Source organism: Prosopis cineraria, unplaced genomic scaffold (genome assembly GCF_029017545.1).
Source record: "Prosopis cineraria cultivar Desert tree isolate PC_DT_omini unplaced genomic scaffold, ASM2901754v1 PC12, whole genome shotgun sequence".
Taxonomy (NCBI): Eukaryota; Viridiplantae; Streptophyta; class Magnoliopsida; order Fabales; family Fabaceae; genus Prosopis; species Prosopis cineraria.
The window spans coordinates 11,321,960-11,332,543 of record NW_026555343.1 but is presented as its reverse complement, the minus strand read 5'-3'; the positions used below and the strand labels follow the sequence as shown (position 1 = coordinate 11,332,543).

General features: G+C 25.3%; 1 pseudogene; it reads left to right on the top strand.

Moving 5' to 3' along the window:
- Positions 1-491: 491 nt before the first annotated feature.
- LOC129289088 (endoglucanase 3-like) lies at positions 492-10,221 on the top strand (annotated as a pseudogene).
- Positions 10,222-10,584: the final 363 nt, after the last annotated feature.

Below are 10,584 nucleotides of genomic sequence, written 5' to 3'. Positions count from 1 at the left end.
GTCGTGCGATGGCTGATAAGTGAACTACATTTTTGGTACAGACCATTGTATTAATGTCAAAATTAATCTGGACAAGTTTAATTTCAGACAATTTTGATTGCTAGTGTGAATATCCATATCTGAATTTTCCTGCGTTCCCATAGAAACTCAATGTGAAGCTACACTCTTGTTCTTGGATTATTCTAGCTTTATTTATGAATCGTGATTAAAGTTCACATGTTCGCACTTTTGATTAAGAATAAGATTATGTTTGGATTGGGTGGATTTAAGTTAAAAATTTGAATTTAGCTCTCATATTTAAAATTTATAGATTCTAAATTATTTGATTGGATGATATAAAAAATTTTAAATTATAATGTTAAAATTTTTTGTTTGGATCTAAAGTAAAATTTTAAATTTTAAACTATATATTTGAATTTAAAAGAAACTTGGATGACTGATCAAAGTTGATAGTTCGAAAAGCCAATTTCACCGGTGATGATCGAGATGGGATGGCCAACTTTCACCTAGACCGGATCGACTGTGATGATGAGGACAACACAGTTTCATTCCATAGAGATCGGACCAAATGGCCATCTTCCATTGAGACTGGATTGATAGCAATTTCATTGAAGAAGGAAATTTCATTGATAGGTATATACCTGTATTTAAAAGAATTTTAAAAAACTATGGTGAAATTAAACTTCAAGAATGACAGTTAATTCCAAAAATATTTAACCTGCAACTAGGTGCATGATAAGTTTTTTAAAAAAATAAATTTAAAATAATAGTTTAAATAATTGTAAATTCAAAATTTTAAATTATAAATAATACATTTAAATTTTAAATGTAACTTTCAATTAGCAAATGGAGGTTCCTAGTAACTGTCTAAATTATTATTTATAAATTATTTTTAAAAAAAATTTGTCAAAAAAATCAAACAGTCATTGGTTTTCTTTTAAAAACTTTGTTGTCTTTTTTACAAATTTGTTCAAAATAATTAATATCCACCTAAAGAAAATTTATTAACTTCATATAAATATTTATTTTATTCTTTAATTTTATGACATGTCTTTTCATCCTAATTCCATTAGTTTTGTTAACAAAATAATGTTGATATTAAACTTTTAAATATTAACAAAACATTATGATATATTAATTTTAACTTTTTAAAATAACAATGATTAGCAAAAAAAAACCCTACCATTTGAGACTAGCTATGTTATAAGTGTAAAGAACTAAAAATATATTTTATAAAATTAGGAGATCAAAATAATTACTTCTACTATTTTTTTTAGATTTTTTGAATTTTTTTCTACCTTAATAATTACTCTCTCCGTTTAAAAATATAAGGTATTTTTAACCGAATCTCACATTTCAATGAAGTAGTTACTTACTTTTAAATTAACCTTCTCTTTTCATATTTACCCTATTAAACACCCTATAATAAATATAAATTCATTATTAGTATGAGCACTTTTGAAAAAAAAAAAGGCAATGATTATACTTCAAAAAACTAAAAATGCTTTACATTTTTTAATATACAACTTCTTAAAAAATGCCTTACATTTTTGAATAGAAGGAGTACTTGTCATTAATCTAAAAGGATTTTATCATTATTTTGTTATTCATATTAAAAAATTTTAATCGTATTATATCCTCATTAAATAATAAATACTAAACCAATAATTAAAACAAACTTAAATATTTAAATTGATAAAAATTAAATTTAAAGGATTAAATTAATAATTGAAACATATTTAAAATATTAAAATTTTGATTATCTATACCAAAAGGTTCAATGGCTTACCCAATATCGTGTGTGTGTGTGTATTTAATGCAACATTTTACTCGCTCCTATCATTTTTATAAGCTAGAGAGATAAAAAAATCTTATTTTATTTATGGTTATATTATTAAATTTTTATCATAAAAGTTTCTTTTACCCTCCATTGAACATTAAAGAGAGAAAATATACTATGAAAGCATATATATTTAAAGGTTAAGTGTATTTTTACTCTTAAACTTTTTTACGAGGAGCATTGAGCATTTTGTACTGATAAATGGAATAATTTTTCCTTTGAATCATTTTTTCGAGGAGCAAAAAATTCCTTTTATTAGTTACTCCCTTCATCCTTATATATAAGATGTTTTGAACTGAATCACGCAAACTAATAAAAATTGGTTATTTAATTAAAAGCACAACAACATTTTAATTTTGCCCCTAATTATTGTAAATAAAAATAAATCTCTTTTTTCAAAGTAAATTAATGAGAGTACTTATTTTTTTTTTCCAATTTAATAAGGGTATAATGGTCTATCATTAAAAAATATACTAACAACTTCTTATATTTAGGGATAAAAAAGGTTCTAGAAGACCTTTTATTATAGAGATGGAGGGACTAGATGTTAACTTTTTCCTTTTTTGCTCATGTGGCATGTGCATGAGGCTCATATGCAGTGACAGGTAAGACTCTAATTATGTCTTTTGGTACTAATTTGTTACTAAACTTTTTTCTAGGAGTATTAGGTATCATGAAGTCTTTTTCTATGAATGTTAGATACCTTGATTTACTAAAATAAAATTTAATAAATATTTAATAATTTAAATAATATTATTTATAAATATTCACCTAAAACTTATAAACTATTTTTTAAATATTAATAGCTCAAACTAGTTATTAAAAATTTATAGATGACTTATAATTTTTTATATATTAATTAAGGGTTTGTTTGGTTTTATAACTTTTAACATCCCGAAGTGCTTTTCTACTTTTCAAAAGTTAGATATTGTTTGATTTCTAATTTTTTTAATAAGTTCATTTAAAAAGTCATTTTCAGATATTGGTAAATGTGTTTTTGGCCAATTTAAAACAATGGAGCTTTTGAAGAGTGGATCTAAAAAGTGAGATGTTATTTAATCATACTATCCCAAGTTTAATTTGTTATTCTTTGATTTAAAAAAATAGTTAATAAATAAAAATATAATTATCATAATAATAATAATATAATAATAATAATAAAGGTATCATGTTTTCAACATTATAAATTGAATAATTAATTATGTTAATTTTATAATTAATATATAATACAAATTATAAACCTTTATCACATTTTTTAAAATTAAAAATTTAAAAAACTACAAATAACTAGAGATTAAAATTTTAGCATTATAGATCAAATTTCATGTTATTTAAAATCTCTATCACATTTTTAAATATTTAAATATATTACATTTGCATAATAAAAATTAAAAATCATCATAAATCAATGTCTTTTTTGATTATTGTACATTCAAAAGCATATTTTACTGTCATAATCTAAAATAACTTTTATTGTACTAAACTAACTTTTAAAAAAATGTATCCAAACACAAATTTCATTGCAACAACTGAATTTTGTTAAATAAACTTTCACCAAATAAACTTTTAAAAATTAAAAACCAAACACATACTAAGTTTGTTATAATTTTTATGCCTTTCTCTATAATTCTTTTGATCAACTAACAGTTTTGTTTCAAAATATTGCACCACCCAATTTAATATTTTGATATTTTGCAACTTCATATTAAAAATGAAGGGAATGAACTTCTAAATTAATAAAGGGATTTTCTTCCTTCATCTATCCATTATTCTCTTGTTAAATAGCATTTTTTAGCACATAAATGGCATAGGTGATATTTTCCAAATAAACAATTTTGTTGGTAGGTTGATCCTGTTTTGTCATGTTTTTTATTTTAACCCTAACACTACAGCGTATAGAGAATATAAATTTGGGTGTGTAATATTTAGGAGAAAGATCATAATTAGTTGAACAAAAAATTAAACAAAAGAACATAAAAATTTAAACAATTTAATAAATATTAAAAAAATGATCTATATAAAAAAAAATTACAATTCATCTATAAATTTTTAAAAAACTAGTTTGAACTATTAATATATAAAAAAATTATATCAACAAATATTTATAAGTAATAATATTTATATTAGTAAATATGAAAATATTTAATATTTTAGAAATATTTATTAAATTTTATTTTAACTAGATTTCAGGGTGCCAATACTCTTAGGAAAAAACTTTAAGTTACCCAATGGTATTGGAAAAGAGTTTAGAAGTAAATTAGTATTAAAAAATATTATCAGAGTCTTACTTATCATTGTGTGTGGGTCCCACATATAAGCGATGTTAGTAGAAAAAGAAAAAAAATTAATGGTTGACCAATAAAAAATATTTTTACTTTTAAAAAAATAGTTTAGAAGAAAAATTGCCCTATTTATTAATACAAGATACCTAATGCTTTTAAAAAAAGTTTGAAATAAAAATGTACCTTAATCTATATTTAATAGGATAAATTTAAAAACTTATTAAATTTCTTCTTATAAAGTTTTTATTAGTTTCAGTGAAATATGTTAAAAATAATTTATAAATATAATTTATAAATAAGATTAATATAATAATTATTACTATATTCGGTTGAATCTGATGCATGAATTTTATGGAAACCAAGCGGAAGAGAATTCTTGTCCAAGAAAATGATCTTTCAAAGCCTTTTTTCGCGGCGCCCAATTATTTGCGTTAGCCATTGACATGATTGTGTCGAGTTATATAAAGATATAAACAAGGAAAATTTGAACATGAAAAAGTAGAAAATGAATGAGATTAAGCAAATAAAAAATATTTTGTATTTTTATTTAATAAATAAATAATTTAACCCTGATTACAAATATGATATAACTAAAATTTTATACTTATCAATTTAACAATTTTTTAATCTTTATGCAATACTTATAATTCATTGAAAGCATTTGTAACTTGTAAGAACAAAGGAAAAAAATCTAAAAAAAAAGATAATATATTAATTCTTAAAGAATGGAGATGCATTAACTTCGCATTGTAAAATTGTATCGGAGAAAGAGAATTCAAAGTCTTGGTCCTAAAGCATAGGAAGAGATTTTTTTTTTAATTACAACTGAGATCCAGAGCTAACACAGCTTACAAATTAATCAAAAAGGAGATCCCTTATCATCATTCAGCACCTTCAAACAAAAAAGTGAGGGTTGATCAAAAGACAAACACTCTCCTACTTTGTCTCAAGCATAGGAAGAGATTTTAAGAGCAAGTGATGTAATCATCAATTATCCATAATTTTTGGGCAAGTACCCATGATGAGTTTATAGATTTTAGGATAATGCAATTTTTATTTTTTTAAATTTGTCTCAATTATTAATTTGGTTCCTCAAATTTAATTTCTATAAATTTAATCTCTCAAGTTTGTTTAGATAATCAATTTGGTCCTTATTGTTTAAAAAATATGTTACATTGTTAAAATTTGCCTATATATATAGTGGAATATTGATGACAGTCATGTAAATTAATTAAAATAAGTATAATTATTTAGGTTAAAAAATAGACTATGAAATTTTTTAAAAAAATAGGAGAATAAAAACACATTGTAGGGGATTATTATGATAAAAACTAAATTCATTTTAGGGTTAATTTGTTTTCATTTAGCAACCTATACATGTCAAATTATCAATATAATTTACACTTTAAATTATTTTAAAAGTCAATTTATGTTTTAAAACTTAAAAGACTTGCATAATAATTTAACAAAATATAATGAATCAAATTAATAAAAATTAAACTTAAATGACTAAATTGATAACTGAAATAAATTTGAGGGACTAAAGGTTTTACTATACCATGGATTTTCTTTTAAAAAAGGTTACATTAAGTTATATATGTATTAAATAATATAGACTTTTAATCTTGAATTTTGTTAAAAAATATTCTCTTGAAATATTTTTTAAAATATCAGTTTGAAATAAAAAAATATTAAAAGTATTTTCTTAAAAAAAATAGATAAATACCTTCTCCCTTTCATGCTATATATATTTGAACATATACATTTAACATAAACATTTGAGCAAACGAAATTTTCAGAGCTATAGGAATTAAGGTGGATTTTTAATGGGACTGGTCATCATCAAAGGGACAAGCTGAAAAAATCATTTTTAAAAAAATAATATCAATTTATTTGAAACCCAATCCTAGTGGCTGATAATTAACAGTCATAAACAACCCTTCATATACATTTAATTTACTTTTGAAAATTAATTTGTTAAATAAAATATTAAATAAAAATAAAAAGATGGCCTTCTTTTTATAACTTACCAAAAATAAATAAATAAATAATATACTTATGTTTTTAGAAAATTTATATATCTTTATAAAATTCCAAATATCATCATCATCACCATCAATACATAACAAAACTAATAATTATTTAATGTTTGACTTTTCATCATTTAAATTTTACTAATATCATTTTTCGGCCAAATTTTACTAACATCATTCATACTATAGTTCATATATTCCCCAAATGAAATAATTACATTTTCATCATTTATATCAAATATTCACTAAAGACGAAAGAACTCGCAAAAAAAAAAAAAAACCGTTTACTTCAAATTAGAGTCTTTCTCAAGACCCAACCCAAACGTTTTTAGGGTCTAAATTTCAGAAATTCCACATTAAATGACTTGACAAATAAAATCAAATCCCAATTCAATGGATAAGTATGGAAAATAAAATAGTATGAATTGTAGATATCTTGGGTAGTAAAAGCCAAAATTTGCGGCTTGAATGCTTGTGATTGAGAAGATGAATTCTTTTTGTTGGCTTATAAATTTGGAAGTTTGAAAGCTCATGTGCTACCACACTCACATTCATATGGCAACCAACTTAACAAATATGGGAGCTTCCTTGAGGTTCTTTAATTTGTTACTTGCAATAACATCACTATTACTGTTGATGTTAGGAAATAATAGTGTAGAGTGTAAACAAAATTACAGAGAAGCTCTTGCAAAGTCCTTAGTGTTCTTTCAAGGTCAAAGGTCTGGTAAGATTATTCCTCAAAACCAGCAAATCACTTGGAGGTCCTCTGCTGCACTTTCTGATGGTCTCTTGGCCAAGGTACTTAATTAATTATTAACTCTCTTTAATTACTTCCTCTTATTTAATTAATTAATTCTGAATATGAATATCCTCTCATGAATTGTATTGAGATGTTGTAGTGAAATGACAGATAGACGAAAATCCTACCTGCTATTTACCGATGACAAGAAAGAGATATACCCGCCTCTAATTTTTTCTCATTAATTTTCATCCCTTCATCTGAATTGTTTAGATAAAATTTAGACCTATGATCCGTATTTTATTTTATTTTTTGAAATTTTTATATTTATTTTATTTCAAAAGAAGTAAAATAGAAAATTGAAAATAATAATTTTAAGTTTTTTTAACTAAAAGAGTAAAACTGTTGATAATGATAGAATTGGACAAGTTTCAAATCCTCCTAATATACATATAGAGGGGAAAAAGGATAATTCAAATAGTAAGGAGGAAAATGGAGCGTGTAGGCCCTAACCATCAAAATTGTAACTCTTATGATATAATAAAAAATATAAAAATTAAATTTAAAAATCTGAATTGTTGCTATAAAATCAAAAGGAATCATTAGCTGAGATAAATATGACACTCATCTCTCCTTTAATGAGCACCAAATCTATATATATATATATATATATCCCTCTACTTCTTTTATAGTTAAGTATAAGTGTTCAATTTATCAAACATAATACAATAATACATTAATTTCTTGTTGTGTGGCATTTGATAGGTAGATTTAACAGGAGGGTACTATGATGCTGGAGACAATGCCAAATTCAATTTTCCCGTGGCCTTTACCACCACCACTCTTTCATGGGCATCAATTGAGTATGCCAAGAAAATGGGAACTCAGCTTTAAGAAGCTAGGGTTGCAATCCGTTGGGTTGCTGACTACCTCTTGAAGTGTGCCAATGCCAAGCCAAGGATCCTTTATGTTGGAGTCGGAGACCCAAATGCAGATCACAAATGTTGGGAAAGGCCTAAGGACATGGACACAGTCTGAACTGTGTATTCAGTCTCACCTAAGAACCTAAGTTCAGATGTGGCGGGTGAGACCACTGCTGCCATGGCCACCGCCTCTCTCATGTTTCGAAAGGTTGACCCAACTTATTCAAAACTATTGGTGAATACAGCTCAAAAGGTGTTTCAGTTTTCTTTGAAATATCAAGATGCCTATAGCAATTCTTTTGACATGCTGTTTGTCCATTTTATTGCTCATATTCTAGCTACAAGGTATTATTTCTCCCTAGCTCAGCAAATTTAAAATATAAAAAGTATTTAAAATATTATACTATTTACAATCCGTAAATAATGCATCTCATTTCAAGTTGATCAATGCAAATGCAATAGACCTACTCTTGTTGTTACTATTGACCATTTTTCTTTTATATATATATATATATATATTTGTCGGGAAAATTAATAATTTTGTCTCACTACTTTTGACTCAATCAGTTGTAATTCAATCTTTAAATTTTAACTTAATTGTAGCTCAGTTTTTATAATTTTAATCATTTAAAATATTGTTCCCAATATTTTAGGAACAAAATTATAAGGATTAAAATTATTTATTAACTTACAAGGCTAATATTTTAAATTATTAAAATTATAAGAATTAAGTTACAATAAGTTAAAGTTTATGAATTAACTTATAATCGTGTTAAAATTATAGGGATTAAATTATATCATGTTAAAGTTTAAGGATTAATTGAGTAAAAGCTACAGGGACGAATGATTAATTTTTCTCATATTGTACTTAAAGTTATGCCCAAAATCGAAGCATGCATGTCTTTGACTTTTGAATATTTATTTTAATGAAATTCAAATTCATCAGGACGAGTTATTGTGGGGAGCCGCGTGGCTATATAGAGCAACGAACTCAATTTATTGCTATAATTTAATCAAATCTTGGGGTGCAAAAGATCAGCCTGATATGTTTAGCTGGGACAATAAATATGCTGGTGCACGTGTCCTTCTTTCAAGGGTACATTAATTAATGTTCATATTTTTGTTTTTATATTTTTTCATTTACTTATGATTGAAATATAAACATGTATCTTACAACTTCACAAAGATGACCTGGCTATATATCAGTTAGTCAAGGTTTATCGCAATTTTTTCTGGTTTTTTTAAGCAGCTTTAATTTTCTTGTTTTTCATAATATGCAGCGAGCATTGGTGAAAAATGATAAGAATTCTACTGAATATAAGCAAGCAGCTGAGAACTTTGTGGGCAAAATCTTGCCTAACTCTCCGTCTTCATCTACATCTTACACACCAGGTAACAAGCTGTATTATAATTCATGATGAGTTATGAATAAAACGACTTATTTCTTAGCTAAGGATGTTGTAATTAGTGTATTAATTGTTGTAGTTTATTGCACTATTAAGTATAGATAGTGAATATTGTATACTTGAATGAATAGTTTGATAATAGTTTTGGTACTAGTCTGGCACGTCTGGTATATTTTGTGTTCTGATGAGTTTGCTATATATACATATTGAATTCATGCAAGTTCAAGTTTTGTCTGTAAAAAATATCAAATATATATTTAAAAATGACTCTTTACATTACTTGTCACATATAAGAGCATCCCCATGGTCACTTTTTAATAAAAAAGTGATGTAGATTCTTGAATTTCTATGTCACTTTAATTTTTAACAGACGAAAGTGACGCAAAAACTCTTATCACATAGACAAGCCAACTTTTTAGCCAACTTTTTAAGATTTGAATCTAATAAATGGTTCAAATACATTTATTTAATAAGTGTCTCATGTAACATGATAACAACACGGTTTGATATAATTGAACGGCTATCAAAATTTTTGTTATATGATATTCCAAAAGTATTAAATCTCAAACTTTTGAAAAAGACAATATTAATAAGAGGTGTTTTGATCTTGATGGTTTTGAATTTTTAAAGAAAAATATGTCTTAACAATTTTCAAATATTGATGAAATGCAACAAATGTAATTAAAACACTCATTAAATAAGTATATTTAGACCATTCACCAAATTTAAATCTAACCTTTTTATTATATCTGAAACTAAGTCACTTCAATATCGACGCGCAAAGCCCTCCAAAACTAATGTGAAAAACTCTGAGACTTGCTATAATTACTGTGATTGATTGATATGCAGGAGGATTGATATACAAGCTTTCAGGAAGCAACATGCAGTATATGACAGCAATAACATTTTTGCTTACAACATATTCAAAGTACATGTCTGCCACAAAGCACTCTTTTAATTGTGGCAATCTCCATGTAGCTCCTCCGTTGCACATTTAATAATTTTGATTTAATGTCAAGCCTTTTTTTTTTTTTTGCTTTTTTGCTTTTTGCTTTGTGCAATTTTTTACGCAACTCATCATAATTTTAACAACTCAATATAAGAAATAATAATATAATTGATGCACACACTATTAGCCATGGTTAAGTCTATATGGTTATATTTAATAATGTAGGCACTAATATTGCTGACATTTGAAAATTAAGGGAATTGGAGCAACCGAAAAAAAAAAAGTATTAGGACAAATATCAAAACATGCTAAAATATAAGAAAAAGCAAATAGATTTTCTCTTTAACTTTTTACAGAAAACAATTCAATGTCATGCGAAGGCTGATAAGTGAACTAACTGCAGTTGATGGTA